The sequence below is a fragment of the Salvelinus sp. IW2-2015 genome, linkage group LG24 (genome assembly GCF_002910315.2).
Source record: "Salvelinus sp. IW2-2015 linkage group LG24, ASM291031v2, whole genome shotgun sequence".
Taxonomy (NCBI): Eukaryota; Metazoa; Chordata; class Actinopteri; order Salmoniformes; family Salmonidae; genus Salvelinus; species Salvelinus sp. IW2-2015.
The window spans coordinates 4,830,438-4,843,273 of record NC_036864.1 but is presented as its reverse complement, the minus strand read 5'-3'; the positions used below and the strand labels follow the sequence as shown (position 1 = coordinate 4,843,273).

General features: G+C 44.7%; 1 pseudogene; it reads left to right on the top strand.

Annotated features, from left to right (window-relative positions):
• Nucleotides 1-12,836, top strand: part of LOC111951332 (diacylglycerol kinase iota-like) — an 82,170-nt pseudogene that overhangs the window by 24,563 nt on the left and 44,771 nt on the right.

The window sequence follows — 12,836 nt, the reverse complement described above, 5'->3', positions numbered from 1 at the left end:
TGAGAGAAGAAACGAGGAGAGAGAAGAGAGAGAAATAGAGGGAGGGAGGATCCTCTGCCGCGAGTGGGCACATCCGCCCACAATTCTGGAATGATGCCCGTGCAGACACACACACACACATGACAGAGAGAGAGAGACAAGGAGAGATATGTCATTAAAGCTGTCTTTGGACCTGCCGCCTCTTTGAGAGGAGAGGGGGTTGCAGAGTAGGATTTTTGGAGAATGTGCTGCTTCTTTTCTTCCTAGCGTGAAAGAGGCTGAACGGACAGAAGGATGGAGAAGAGAGAAGCTTGAGCCCGAGCGCTGGGATTCTGTTGGAGGTTGGGGTGCAGAGCCAAACCACCCACTGATTCCTTCTCTTTTCCCTTCCTCTCTCTCTCTTCTCTCTCTCTCTCTCTCTCTCTTCTCTCTCTCTCTCTCTCTCTCTCTCTCTCTCTCTCTTTGTTTGAAGGTAGGCCTTGAAATACATCCACAGGTACACCTCCAATTGACTCCAATGATGTCAATTAGCCTATCAGAAGCTTCTAAAGCCATGACATCATTMTCTGMAATTTTCCAAGCTATTTAAAYGCACATTCAATTTAGTTTATGTAAACTTCTGACCCACTGGAATTGTGATACAGTGAATTATAAGTGAAATAATCTGTCTGTAAACAATTGCTGGAAAAATGACTTGTGTCATGCACAAAGTAGATCTCCTAAKCGACTTGCTAAAACTACATGTTGTTAACAAGAAATTTGTGGAGTGGTTGAAAAACTAGATTMAATGACTCCAACCTAAGTGTATGTAAACTTCCGACTTCAACTGTATATAATGTTGTTAAACAGTTACAATAGGCACTGAATTGGAGTTGCTTTTATATGAGATGCTCTCTTGGTAGAGGCATTGAGTGGGTACAGTAGGGTGACCTCATCTTTACTGTAATGGTGTGTAGTCGGGGGTTGGTCCCGCCTGTGTAGCAGCCTGACAGTCAGAGGATACAGGTGTGTGTGCATGTGTCTGTGTATGTGTGTGTTTGCGCGCGTGTGTGTGTGTGTGTGTGTGTGTATGTGTGTGTCTGTGTGTGCAGACCATGATGCTGACACTAAGTCTCTACTCTATAATTACATCTTTACACAGAGACAACTGGTGCATACTGGGTGGTTACTATAGCAACCATGTCAGCCTTGCACTGCTGCCACGACTTATAGAAGGAAGAGGAGGAAGAAGAGGAGGAGGAGGAGGAGAAAGAAGAGGAGTAGGCACGGAGGACAAAGGAGAGAATGAGGAGATAAGAAGAGGAGGTGGATGGAGAGAGAGAGAGAGAGAGAGAGAGCGTTGGAGGCATGGGAGGGAAGAATAAATAATAGACGAGGAGAGAGAGAGAGAGAGGGAAGAGGGAAAGCGGAGGGATAGAGATGGAGAGTGGGAGGCATAGGAAGGAGGCAGAGGCACAGTCTGCTTTTTTCAGTAGTTGCTCAGTTAATCAGTCAGTTGTGTGAGTATCAGATTTCTCCCGAACTTTCTTTGGTTTATGTGATACACCAGCGACCACTAACTTCTATATCAGGGGAGTGTCAATCACCAGTTGGGATCAGGGGAGTGTCAATCACCAGTTGGGATCAATTCACTTTTCAATTCAATTTTGCCCAGTGTTTTCAATGGGGATTTTTTTTAAGGGATTAGTTTCATTTCAATTCACTTCCTGGATTTACTGAACCGAAAAGTGAACTGAATGAACCCCAACCATGGAGTGAATATTCTAATCTGTTACCCTGTCGACTGTTAGGTGCCTGAGCCGACTCATTCCTCTGTAGAGACCCCATTACTGTATATCCATCCAGTCTAACACCAAAGTCATCAAATCAAGCTGTAATACCTTGATCCTGCTATGTACTTAGTAGATTACTAAGCATGCAGTTGAAATGCAATGGTGGTCTGTCTGTCTCTGTCTGTGTGTCTCTGTGTGTGTGTGTGTGTGTGGTGTGGTGTGGTTGTGTGTTGTGTTGTGTGGTGTGTGGTGGTGTGTGTGTGTGATGTGTGTGGTGTGGTGTTGTGTGTGTGTGTGTGCGTGTGTGTGTGTGTGGTTCAACACACTACAGTACAGAGCTACTCTCTGATTGCTGGGCATCAGGTGTTGATGAGTAGTGAATGAAAACAGGCCTACTCTCCCCGTCTATCACTCTCGCGTCATACACACTCGCTCTCTTTATCCCACTCCCTCACACACACATCGTATCTCTACTCTGTCAGTCTACTCAGACTGTCTATCCTGTCAGATCAAGGTCCCGGCTATAATCAGGTTAGTTTAATCTAGTCACTAAACACACTGTTGAGCGGTGTGGGCAGTTGTGTGTGTGTTCTCTATCGCTGGTATCCGATAAGAAAGGGGTTAAGTGTGTTTTGGACAGTAGGTGTGCGTGTGTGTGTGTGTGTTATGTTATCACTGGTATCCGCTAATGTGGTAGAATTTTTAGGTGCATTATGTCTCTTCTGAGTGGTCTGGTCAATGTGGTGTGTTTGGTGTGTGCTGGTGTGTGTGTGGTGTGTTGTGTGTGTGTGTGTGTGTTGTGTGCTGCCTCAGTGCATGCATTCAGTCGCGTGTTGTCACCACGTACATCTATTCTTTTTATGTGTGTGTGTTGTGTGTGTGTGTGGTGTGTGTGTGTGTGTGTGTGTGTGTGTGTGGTGTGTGGTGTGTGTGTGGTGGTGTGTGTGTGTGGTGTGGTGTGTGTGTGTGTGTGTGTGTGTGTGTGTGGTGTGGGTGTGTGGTGTGTGTGTGTGTGTGTGGTGTGCAGGGCTCGTGTTGTACACAGCCCTGTAAGCAGACTGTTTTTGTCACGGTGGATAATTCTTGTTTACTATCCTTGTCCTCACAAAAAGCAAAACCACACACGCACGCACGCAGCAGGGCTCACTCACGCCCTGTGTGTTGCATACGCATAGGACAGATGAGAGAGAGGTGAGGTGGAGCAGGGTAGTTCCTGTTATTTAACCCAGCTAGATTGTTACAGTTACAGCGGGCTGGCTGGAGATTGGAATCTAGAACAGCTACTCTGTAGGATGATCTTGAATGTTATATATATTGTAACATATACTGAACATACTCAATATTATAGTGCTGTATTGCATATGCATACAAATGTTGCTGTGAGCAGATAGCAGAGGTTAAACTCTCAAAGTTGGTTATACGGAGGTTGTGGGGAGGTTTGAGGAGGTTGTGGGTTGTTGTAGGGGGAGGCTTTGAGGAGGTTGTAGGAGTTATATGAGGGAAAGGGGCGCCAGGAGCAGCTCTCAACACTGCTGACTCATCTACCCCTGACTGAGAGAACAGACCTTTTCTCTCTCTCCCTCCGTCCCCCTCTCTTTCTTTCTCTCCACATCTCTCCAGAGTATTGGGGCTACTGGGCAGTGTACTGAAGTAGCTTCATGCAGTCCTCTCTAAAAGAAACACGGTCTCTTTTCCTCAATCACCCGAGTCCTTTCATGTCACCGATTTAAAGATGGTACTCGTCAATGAATCCCTTCATTCACTGATTACAGGTCAAGAGATTTGATATGATGGATCACACTAATACTTGAATTCAATGTTTTTCAGGAAAGCCATCTCGCGGTCGGGTCTCCAGCACTTGGCCCCGGTCCACAAACCCATGGCCRCCGTCACTAACGGACCTTCCAAGGAGATACGCACGTCCGTTGACTGGACAGTGAGTCACACACACACACACGCGCGTACACACACACCCTTACGGAAAAACCACATGATTTCACCTGTTGAATTTCACATGTGAATCAATGTGTTTCTGGAACACTTCACGTGTGATGACGGTTCACACGGCGTTTCACGTGATCACATAACCTTTCAAATARGGGTTGAGTATTTCACCTGAGATTTCACAGGTGGTGCCCTGCAAACGAAAATCAGTTCTTAGGATACACACACAAACAACACACACAGCATTTCCAACTTACATATTTGACACACTTYATTAGATTGTTTATTTACACAGGGCTTTTTATTCAACACGTCCTCCCTGGGATTTGAACTCACGACCTCTTGGTTCGCAGCGCGACGATCAACTTGCTACGCCACCATGTCTGTGTCAACGACTGATTTCACACTTTGAACTTCATATTCAATCTCAGCTTTGTTAAAAAATACACTCAAGAAAAACGATTATATTTACCATAGTGATTCAGGAGTAACATTAAAGCAGAATAATATACCACACCAACATTAGATATCTATACAGAAAACCCTCAAATGGTATCCTTTTTTGCCAGTAGTTCTGAAAGTAGAACTCACGAGCCAAAAGTGGTCCCCGAAAATTGCCTACTACATCACATACAGTATGTGCACCACGTCATCGCTCTCTCTCTCGCTCTCGCTCTGCTATGGGTTCATGATGTGCCTCTTGCTAGCTGTCACTCATGGGGCGAGAGGCTGGAGCCAATTGGTTGAACTCGAATTGCTCGGGTTCTGGGCCACATGGGGGAAAATAGAGGGAAAATGGCGAAACTGTTGCTTTCAAATGAGGGATTTCGTGGCTAATTGAGGTAAGATATTAATTCTGCTAATAGATTATGCATGTAGGAACTACACATTGACACACCCAGCCCACAGCGAGAGGTTTAGAAAACACTTACTATTCACCAAAGTTCCGGAGCATGTCTTTAGATGAGAACCAACATAGCAGTGCAGATGGCACTCTTCTGCTAAGTGCAGAGATGTATTATAGGTAATGACTGTGTATTGGACTGCTACAGAACTCTCAGTGTATCCCAAATCCAGAGGTTGTGAGTTCAAATCCCAGGTGGGATCATATTGAAATTTCAGTAGTAGGTGGTCATGTCAAATGTTGTCATTGATTAAAGATTTTAACATTATTTCAACTGAACGGCATACCACTTACTTTAAAACCCCATACCATTTCATTCATTTCCCTTACAAATAAGCATGTGACATTTGCAGTTTCACGTGTTTTCACGTGTTGAGCTGAAATGATCACGTGTGAAAACAAAAGAGACACGTGCGAGTTCAGTTGTTCACGTAGATGTGTAAAATGTAGATGCTAACACCACCTTTTCACATAGAACAACACGTTCTCACCTCACAATTGCAGTTTCACTTGACAATTATTTGGCATCCCMATGTTTGTCACATGTGCAGTTTCCTGTTATCACATGTTGCTTTTACATGTTGTCCCGTTTTATCACATTCACCTCACATAATATCACATGGGGAACATCTCATCAGGTGAAATTGGCGTTGTATTTCTGTAAGGGCACACCCAGGGATCCAACCCGGCTATACCTGGGGAGCAATAGGTCCCTCCATGCAGGAGATTTCCTAAACGTCATTGCTGGCATTTCCCTCTCTGCNTACTGCATAGGACAGATGAGAGAGAGGTGAGGTGGAGCAGGGTAGTTCCTGTTATTTAACCCAGCTAGATTGTTACAGTTACAGCGGGCTGGCTGGAGATTGGAATCTAGACAGCTACTCTGTAGGATGGATCTGAATGTTATATATATTGTATTACATACTGAACATACTCAATATTATAGTGCTGTTATGCATTATGCATACAAATGTTGCTGTGAACAGATAGCCGAGATTTAACTCCCGGGGTTGGTTATAGGGAGGTTGTGGGGAGGTTTTGGGGAGGCTTTGAGGAGGTTGTGGGTCGGTTGTAGGGGAGGCTTTAAGGAGGTTGTGTGGAGGTTGTGGGGAGGTTATATGGAAGGAGAGGGCGCCAGGAGCACCTCTCAACACTGCTGACTCATCCTACCCCTGGCTGAGAGAACAGACGTTTTCTCTCTCCCTCCGTCCCCTTCCCTTTCTTTCCCTCCGTATCTCTCAAGAGTATTGGGGCTACTGGGTCAGTGTACTAAAGGAGCACGATGTAATCCTCTCTAAAAGAAACATGGCGATATTTCCCTCAATTACCTAAAGTCCTTTCATATCACTGATGAAATATAGCACTCTTCCATGAATCCCTTCATTTCACTGATTAAAGGTCAAGAGATTTGATGGTCTAATGATGTGGGTGTTTTTCAGGAAAGCCATCTCGCGGTCGGGTCTCCAGCATTTGGCCCCGGTCCACAAACCCATGCCCCCCATCACTAACGGACCATCCAAGGAGATGCGCTCGTCCGTCGACTGGACAGTGAGTCACACGCACAAACACATTTTATCACATTTTATCACATTCACTTCACGTCAGATCGCATGTGGAGCACGTCATCACGTGAAATTCATGTGGTTTTTCTGTAAGGGCGTACGCACCCACCCAGGGCACTAACCCGGCTGTACCTGGGGAGAAATAGGTCCCTCCATGCAGGAGATTTCCTTAACGTCATCACTGGCATTTCCCTCTCTGCGTGACACACACACACACACACACACACACTACACACACCACACAATTTTCCACACAAATTCTCACGACAACAACACAACACACACTTGTTATTCCTCTTATTAGACATGTTGACAAACACACAGACACCACGACACACGACGTATCTCCACAACAACACAAAGACACACCATGGCACGCAACACTTAGAAGAAGGCGCACACGGGAGGGAAGACGGGGCCTTGGAACGACACCACACACCACATTCGATTGTCTACTGTGATTTTCTACAGGCTAGTGAACTCACACTACACACCACAACACTAGTGTAATTGTTAACACCACACACACAGCTCCTGTGTGTAGGGGGTTTGCACACACTATACTGCCTCGGCCCGTCGGCTCGCGCAGGTTTTCAATCGCTCTGGTATCGATTTGAAAAGGCATCATAAAATTCGGATGACACGTACACAAGGCACACAACAGACTACTAGTAGGCCATATAGACACCACACACAAGTCACACAACACGACGCACACACGAGACTGCACACCACACGACCGCCGGACACAGAGACGAACACAGGCACCCTCAGAGAGAGAACGGGGCCACAAACACCTCACCGGCATTAATACTTTATGAGCTAACGTATGTCAACAATTACATGCCAACACAGAGTGATAGAATGTGAATATGTGGTCTGCTGCTGTGCTGTGCTGCTTCTGTTTGTGTGTCCTCTGTGTGTGCGTCTGTGTGTGTGTGTGTGTGTGTGTGTTAGTAACTCTGTGTGGTCTCTGTGTGGTGCCGTCTGTGTGTGTGTGTGGTGTGTGTCGTGTTCGTGCTCTGTGTTGTGATAGTGTGCGGTCTCTGTGATGGGATGTGTGTGTTGTGGGTGTGTCGGCCTCGCTGTGTGCCGTCTCTGTTGTGCGTCTGTGTGTGCTGTTTGTGTGTGCTAGTGTTGGGTTTTATTTTGATGCACACTTCTGTTGGAAAGGATATCTCAAATATTCCTCCCTCGGACAATTAGACAAATTACACGCATATTACACCACTAGTTTTGTTCTGCCGGATATGTGGGAGACAGGTCTAACATATTCTTTGTGAGTATTTTGTGTGCATTTATGCGTGCGCATGAAAATTTTGTTCGTTGCTTTTTCTTTGGTGTGTGTGTGGGTGTGTGTGTGTGTGTGTGGTGTGCTGTGTGTGTGTGTGTGTGTGTGTGTGTTGTGTGTGTGGTGTTGTGTGTGTGTGTGTGTGTGTTGTTGTGTGTGTGTGTGTGTGTGTGTGTTTGTGGTGTTGTGTGTGTGTATGATGGTATGATGTGTGTGTGTGTTGTGCGCGTGGTGTGTGTGTGCCGTGTGTAGGGTAGGAGAACTGCTGTGAACGGGGAACATCTGTGTGCTTGGAGACGCAGTTGTCTCTGGAGAGCTGTTGGGCTACTAGGGAGAAGATAACCACACCTTTGTAGTTCTATTTCTGAGACTGCAGTGGAGTAAGGCATGGCGAGAGAGAGAGACAGAGAGAGACTGGAGAGAGAGTTTGGAAAATCATAAGGAATGGCGACAGAGAGACGAGAAGCAGCACGAGAAGAGAGCAGAAGAGAGGAGAGAAGGAGAGACAGCAAGAGAGAAGAGGAGAGAGAGAGAGAGAGTTAAGAGGAGAGAAGAGAGAGAGAGAGAGAGAGACGTGTGAAAATGGCAGAGAAGCAGGTGAAGAGACCGAGAGAGGAAGAGAGAGAGAGAGAGACAGAGAGAGAATGAGAGAGAAGGAGTGGATTTAAAAAATAGGAGACGTATGTAGAGAAAGAGGAGAGACGAGAGAGAGAGAGGTAGAGAGAACGGGCAAGAAGAGAGAGTGGAAATAGAGACAGAGAGCAGAAGGAGCGAGAGACGAGAGAGAGAGAGCACGCACGCAGATGAGAGAGAGAGAGAGAGACAGGAGAGAGAGCGAGATGAGGAAGCTGGGTCAGAGTGGGAAAACTAAGACGACAGAGAAAGTTAGAGATGTACATGAGATGTTGTGCAGAGTGAGAGGAGAAGCAGGGAGAGGATTCAGAAAGAGGAAGAGAGCAGAGAGCACAGAGAACGAGACAGGAGAGAGAGGAGAGAGTAGAGAGATTTAGAGAGAGAGAGAGAGAGAGAGAGAGTGGAAATATAGAGACAGAGAGGGAAGAGAGAGAGAGAGAGAGTGGAAAAATGTGACAGAGAGAGAGAGAGTAGAAGGAGGAGAGAGAGAGAGAGAGTGGAAAATAGGAAGACATTGAGAGAGAAACGAGCAGAGAGAGAGAGAGAGAAGAGTGGAAAATGAGACAGAGAGAAGGGAGAGAGAGAGAGTAGAGAAGCGAAGAAGAGACAGGAGACAGGAGAGAGCTGGGCGGTGGTAGAGTGACGAAAATGGACAGACGAAGTGGGAAACGAGATGAGAAGGAAGAGGGAGGAGAGAGGTGAAGAGAAGGAGGAGGAGGATGACGGGGGGGGTGGAGGGTGACAGAGTAGAGGAGTGAGTTGAGGTGATAGAGGGAGGAGAGAACAGAGAAAGGAGGGGAAGAGAGGAGAGTGGCTCGAAAGGTAGCATGATAGAGGAGCAGAGTGGGTGAGGAGTGCCGGTTGATAACGTGTTATTGCTGAGCAGCCAAGCAAAGATAGAAAGTATGCTACTCATATATTATTTCAGTTAAACATACATGTGCTGTGATGTGATACTAAAACATACTCCCTGAGCAGGATGATCATAATCAGCCAGAAACCATAGGTGTGGATTGGTATTTATATCATTCCATTGAGTACTGGCTCAGCCATTACCAGAGGTGTCCTCCCTAATTAAGGGTGCCACCAACCTCCGTATAATCTAGTCGAATGTTTAAATATTTTCAAGTTTTATTTTAGTGGTATTTGTTATCTCTTATTTATTGTTGTTAGAGGGCCATTTTCAGCGAGGCTCAAGATAGATGTGAGAGGGTTAAATAAAGATAGTTTTGATATGGCATTTTTGGACATGTACTTTTGACAATGATAGGACTATGAAAAATAAGGGGTAACCGCATTCTTCTGGGATTACCAGTTTGATAGAAAGGCTAGTTGTACAGGTTTATTGGTAGCAAACTTATTGATTCTGTCTTAATTTCACGCATTTCGCCATGAAAAGTATGAATCAATATTAATAGTTGAAGCATTTTTTAAAGAAAAATCAGTGTTACTTTCTTTTGATCATTTTGTATTTAATTTTTTCAGTTGTTTATAGGTATAGCGGGGATAACCTACACAGGGGATTTCGGGTCTATGCTAGTGGTTTAGAGAGGTTGGATCTAGAGGTGACTTCGGGAATGAGGCATGGGCCTTGGGCGAAGATGCGGAATTTCGTTCGTGAGCTTGCCTAATGCTACCACAGGTGGATCTGGTGTTTCGTAGTACCTGCGCCTGACATGCAGTAATTAAGGTTAAGGGCAGGTAAAGACAAAATAACAAAGATCAGTCTCCATATCCTCTGCTGCGGACACATTTGCAAACTCTCGCTTATTTTTCTTCTCTAAGGTGTTCACGCTCTCTCCACGATTTCACTTCTTCAGGAGAATCCAATTTCGCTTAAGAAATGGTTTCAGCCCAAAAAAAGGATTGGATATATTTGCCTTATTTTTTAATTGAAAATTTATTATCAGTATGCTAGGTTATAACTTCATCCCAATTATTGAGCTTAACGGGTGATTTTTGTATGTTTAAATGCAACTTATTGAAAAATGTTAGGAGGTCCAATATGTACAACTATTGTAACGTATTCTCTTTCCCACAAGAATGTGTTTCTCCTGAGAGCATTGACTTCTTTTGCTTGTTATAGAATGATTGTGCCTGATTGTCAATGATGTATTTGATGACGTAGTGCAACATACAAATAAACATTGTTTGAAAGGGTATTTGTCTAATAGATGGACCAGAACGATTATGAAAAAAAATAAACTCAGTCATAATTTAGAGGTTTTCCATCACATTTTTGCAACAGAGACTTTTAATGGGGCACACTGATGGTTTGGGTCACAAAAACGGTTTAGTTAATATAAGAAAATGTGCCCCCTCTGGTCTTGACAGATGCTCTCAGGCCAACAGCTCACAGATACAGTGCGGGTAGACTACCTACAGTATATTATGAGATTATGGATAAGAGGCCAATCGTAAATTGTATGTCTGTCAAATGGAGTCCGATGAGCATCGCCATTTTTCGGACAAGAATTAAGACCCTCTCGCATTTTATTTAGTTGGAAAGCATACCTATCAACGCACTCCAATTAAAGCATTTACTTTCTACATAGATCACTTGTAAAATTAAGTTTTTCATATTATATAGATTTTAAATCTGTTAGCCTAATAAAACCGCAATGCTGTCGCAAGATTATTGTAGTAAGATGTGTAGGGTCACACTCATTGTTCACATCTTCACCGTGACTCCAGGTTTACTTCCATATGATCGGAATAATATGTCAGTGTTTCTTTTTACGCGACACAAAAAAGATACCCACATGTCGACACAGAACAAATTGTCTTTTGCCAGTGGATACATAATTCGTAATCATTGCCGCTGTGTTTTAATTTATGCTTTCAATCACGCTCGATATCTTAGTAAAGGGACTTCTTTGATTTGTTTGTTAACTCTGAGGAGCGTCAGGAGCCACGTTCTTCATACAAAGGATAAAGACAACAGATTCTATCTTAGAACGCTGTGTCACGTTGTCGGGTCTCCAGTTGTACTATATTCTCCTGTTCGACGCCACATTATAAGCAGGAAGCAGATTTAGGACAGGCCGGGGTGGAGAGAGCGGAGGACGGACAGCAAACGGTGGATGGGATGGTTTGCAGGAGGGGCGGCTTTTCACTATTTGTGCACCACTCTGGCGGCGCCTTTTATTCACTGGAGGATTACACCTGCATAATTTAATTGCACAATTCATAATGAGCCGGGGAGCTGGAGCAACTGGTATTCGTCTTAAAGGAAGGAAACACACAGTGGATTAACGTGAACAGATGAACAAACAAAAGGAGGAGGGCAAACAGGAAAGGAGGAGTGACAGCAGCGAGAGATGCAGTGCAGCTTATAGTTGCTGCAGAGAGACAGAGAGAGCAGCCAGTTTGAATTAACCCTGCACATCTTGTTAAAGAGAGATGGGACAGAAAGCAGAGCGTCGTATTTGTCACCATCGGCGTGCCCTTCAACTGTTGCGTGGCTTGTAGAGCAGATTCAATGAGAGCATGCATGAGATATAGACAACAGATGAAAGATCAGACTCCTACCCAAGCAGAAACAATAAAGCCAAAGCGCCATAAAATTGATTGCCACAATTTCGTTTCTCAGGATAGAATATTCGTATTTGGGGTGATAGTACTAATCAGCGGATTCACTATAGACCTCCGCGTTGTTTTGTTTTACTGTTGTTCTCTGTGCTGTAAGTTCTCCACTGTCCTTGTAGCTGGGATGTGTTTCGCTTCTCTGTGGTGTGTTCATTACGCTAAGCTGGGATGGTTTTCTGTTCTCTGTGTTGTAGTATTACGCGAGACTGGAGATGATGTTGTTTTCTTCTGTGTGTACGGTTCTATTGAGCCTGAGCTGGGATGTGAGTTGCTTTCTCCTGTGTGTAGTAATTACGTAGTGGGATTTTGTTGTTCTCGGTGGTTGTAAGTCCTATTTATGCCTAGCTGGGATGTGTTTGTTCTCTGGTGAGTAGTCCATTACGCTAGCTGGGGATGTGTTGTTTCTCTGTCTGTAGTCATTACGCTAGCTGGGATGTTTGTTCTTGTGTGTTAGTCATTTGCTAGCTGGGATGTGTTAGTCTCTGTGAGTAGTCCATTACGCGTGGGATGTGTATTGTTTGCTTGTGTCGTTCATTACGCTATGCAGTGTGGAGTGTTGTTCTCCTGTGTGTAGTATTACGCTAGCTGGGATGTGTGTTCTCCGATCCTCAATTTAAAATTCAATTGTGAGGATTTGGTATTAGGTCTAAATTTTCACGCTTTTATGCATTGGGAGGATTCCTTTGTTACTTTTCGGCATGCGCGAAGGGGTTGTTAGGTTCAATATTACGCCATAAGTGGGTTGTTGTTTGTGTGTTCTCGGGGGTGTAGTATTACGCTAGTGGGATGTGGGTTGTTTCGCACCTGTTGTGTAAGTACATAGCAAGCTTGACAAGTCACGTTATAGGGCTGTATGGGAATGTAGTTACAGGGAAAGTTTGAATATATTAACAGTAAATCGAGAATCGTTGGTGCGATGTCTTGTTCCTTTTCTAACACATTTATGGGGTTTAATCCCGTGGTTTGATGCCGCTCTTTTGTCAATGCGGTAGACAATCTGTTTTGATTGTGGGACTGTTCTGGTTATCAGAGCTGACAGACGGTATCACGCTTTGTCTCATGTGTTGTGCTGTGGTGTGTGTGTGTTGTCTCCTCTATGTCTTCCTTATAAAGGAAGTCCTGGCCCGCCAGAGGACCGTGTGCAGCGTGTATGGATCGTAGTC